This window comes from Ranitomeya variabilis, chromosome 3 (assembly GCF_051348905.1).
Source record: "Ranitomeya variabilis isolate aRanVar5 chromosome 3, aRanVar5.hap1, whole genome shotgun sequence".
NCBI classification, from domain to species: domain Eukaryota; kingdom Metazoa; phylum Chordata; class Amphibia; order Anura; family Dendrobatidae; genus Ranitomeya; species Ranitomeya variabilis.
This window is the reverse complement of record NC_135234.1, coordinates 505,733,219-505,736,365: the sequence shown is the minus strand read 5'-3', so window position 1 is coordinate 505,736,365 and position 3,147 is coordinate 505,733,219. Positions and strand designations below refer to the sequence as shown.

The 3,147-nt window shown below is 48.7% G+C and overlaps 1 long non-coding RNA gene across 1 annotated transcript; it reads left to right on the top strand.

Annotated features, from left to right (window-relative positions):
* Nucleotides 1–318: 318 nt before the first annotated feature.
* On the top strand, nucleotides 319–1,334 carry LOC143818344 (uncharacterized). The gene is made up of 3 exons (XR_013224479.1): nucleotides 319–389; nucleotides 845–960; nucleotides 1,099–1,334. It is a non-coding gene; the product is annotated as an uncharacterized LOC143818344 (long non-coding RNA).
* Nucleotides 1,335–3,147: the final 1,813 nt, after the last annotated feature.

The window sequence follows — 3,147 nt, the reverse complement described above, 5'->3', positions numbered from 1 at the left end:
CTGCAGCGATCGGCACCGTTGTCGATATCGCTGCAGCGTCGCTTAGGGTATGTGCACACGTCAGGATTTTGTGCAGAATTTGTGCAGAATTTTCCTGAGATTTTCCTGAGGAAAATCTGGCACCACTCCCAGGAAATCCTTATGCGTTTTTTTGTGCATTTTTTGTGCGTTTTTGGTGCGGTTTTAATGCGTTTTTTGGTGCGTTTTTTAGAACACATAAAGTTGGTTGTAAAAAAAAAACCTCCCATGAGGTCATTTCCTGGTCCAACCCCTCTTCTCCATTTTGCTTCCTTGTTGGATTCAACATGCCACACCATCGTCTTACTCCACAACAGAACCGGCTACTGTTGCATACGGCACTGCTTTTGCTGCACCACCACAGCGAGTAGGTAAGATAATGTCATTAGATGTGAACACTTTGCGTATTAGGCTGGTTTCACACTGTGTACAGCAGCCCGTTCAACACATACGTTTACGGGCTGCTGTATCGCAAGTGCTGACTTTGGCACATCGCTAGCGCCGATAGAGCATCTGCTAGCTCTATCAGCGCTAGCAGTGACAGACCCGGCAACGCTGCAGTACGAGTCTCGGGGTCCGACCGTCACTGAAATGACGGCACATGGCTTGCGATGCGTCCGACATAGGAGTCAATGATGGCGCTAGCAGACTACGTTTCACCGCGTTACGCAGCGGTGTAACGAAATCCGGCTAGCGGACTGGGGGAACGCAATGTTAACCCAGCCTTAGGCTGCGGAGATGCCGAGTTTATGACGCTGCGAATTGGCAGCAGTTTTCCATGCGTTGTACAGATCCATGTAATAATACATTCTATATTCTCCCATAGGAGCAATCTCGGAGAAGAAGGAATAGCAGATGTCAAAAAAGGATGTGGGTTCATCCCATTATTCAGGAACGGGAGGAAAAGGGACACTTCTATGTCCTTTACCGGGATTTAAGGAGGTAAGATATAGGGAGAAATGGTATATTGACAGCTGATTTTATTTGTTACTTTTTATTGCTATATACAACGTACTTTATGTTTAAAATGTGTGTTTAAAATTATTTGATTTTAATCTTTTTTTTTATTATTATTTTCAGGTTTCCAGATAAATTTACTCAGTTTTGCCGGCTTTCCATTGAGGCATTTGATCGTCTTCTAATTCTTCTTGGTCCACACCTCAGTTATGAAGATACGGTCATGCGAAGAGCAATCTCTGCAGAGGAAAGGCTGCTCATCACCTTGCGGTAAGGCCTTGCTGCGAGTGCCCCCCTAAATGCTGCCACAATGCTGCCAGTTTCCCTCTTAATGCTGCCGCAATAGTGCGAGTGCCCCCATAATGCTGCTAGTTCCCCCATAATGCTTCCACAATTCTGCGAATGCACCCATAATGCTGCCACAATGCTGCCAGTTCCCCCATAATGCTGCCGCAATGCTGCGAGTGCCCCCATTATGCTGCCACAATGCTGCCAGTTCCCCCATAATGCTGGCTCAATGCTGCGAGTGCCCCCATTATGCTGCCACAATGCTGCCAGTTCCCCCATAATGCTGCCGCAATGCTGCGAGTGCCCCCATTATGCTGCCACAATGCTGCCAGTTCACCCATAATGCTGCCGCAATGCTGCGAGTGCCCACATAATGCTGCCAGTTCCCCCATAATGCTGGCTTAATGCTGCCAGTTCCCCCATAATGCTGCCGCAATGCTGCGAGTGCCCCCATTATGCTGCCACAATGCTGCCAGTTCCCCCATAATGCTGCCGCAATGCTGCGAGCGCCCCCATTATGCTGCTATAATGCTGCCAGTTCACCCATAATGCTGCCGCAATGCTGCGAGTGCCCCCATTATGCTGCCATAATGCTGCCAGTTCACCCATAATGCTGCCGCAATGCTGCGAGTGCCCCCATTATGCTGCCATAATGCTGCCAGTTCATCCATAATGCTGCCGCAATGCTGCGAGTGCCCACATAATGCTGCCACAATGCTGCCAGTTCCCCCATAATGCTGGCTCAATGCTGCGAGTGCCCCCATTATGCTGCCACAATGCTGCCAGTTCCCCCATAGTGCTGCCGCAATGCTGCCAGTTCCCCCATAGTGCTGCCACAATGCTGCCAGTTCCCCCATAATGTTGCTGCAATGCTGCGAGTGCCCCCATTATGCTGCCACAATGCTGCCAGTTCCCCCATAGTGCTGCCGCAATGCTGCCAGTTCCCCCAGATTATTAAAGGAAGATACATTAGCTGATGTAATATCCAAAAATCAATAACAAAATATTTTTTTTCAATAAACTTAGATTTTTTGGAAAAAAACGTAAAAAACTTATTCACATTTGGGCTGGAACTCTCATCACAGTAAAACATTGTCTACACTCCCATCTCAACTCAAAAAGGAGGAGACATCAAATCTCAAAAATTGTGATATTCCGGGTGGTATCCATAACCCGTAAATGAGTCATGTTGGGAGGAGAGACTGGAATTGGGTGTACTGGTACGATGGCCAGTTGGTGTAGGTCCAGGTGTATGGCCATAACTGTAGGCCTCTACGTGGTCGGGCCTGTATGTTGCCGCCTGCCCATAACGCTGCGGTGCGGCTGCTGGTGGTGGTGGTGGAGGCACAATGGGGTTATTAAAAATATTAAAAATACCCATCATAATTTGTTGGGCTGGGGGTAGGGTGGATGTCCCATCAATTGCCGTTAACAGACAATTGGCTGCTGTCATGTACATTTGCTGCTTGTCCCGTGGCAGTGTTCTAAGGCGGTCTGCCAAAAGTGACCCAAATTTGTCTTGCTCATCTTGCTTTGCCGAATTGTCTAGCAGATTGAGCGTACGGCTTGTTAAGTTTTCTATAACTTGAGCTTGTTTAGACTTCTTTGGTGCCGCCCTTCTCAAAGCCACAGGACGGGCAGAAGCAGCCCCCATCCCCATGTGCCTCGACACACCACCACCAGAGTTGGCTGCAGCGTCCGAGGAAGTAGAAGCAGTGTTAGAGTCCAAAACTTCTCCCGCACGAGGTGCTATGTCACGTTCTCCAAAGGTATCGGTAACCTCTTGTGACCTTCCAGACAAAGACATGTCCCCCGGAGAAGCTTGGCTGCCCATCCTGCATTCTTCTACTTCCTCTCCAATATTGTCCTCTGTGGAGTCACCTA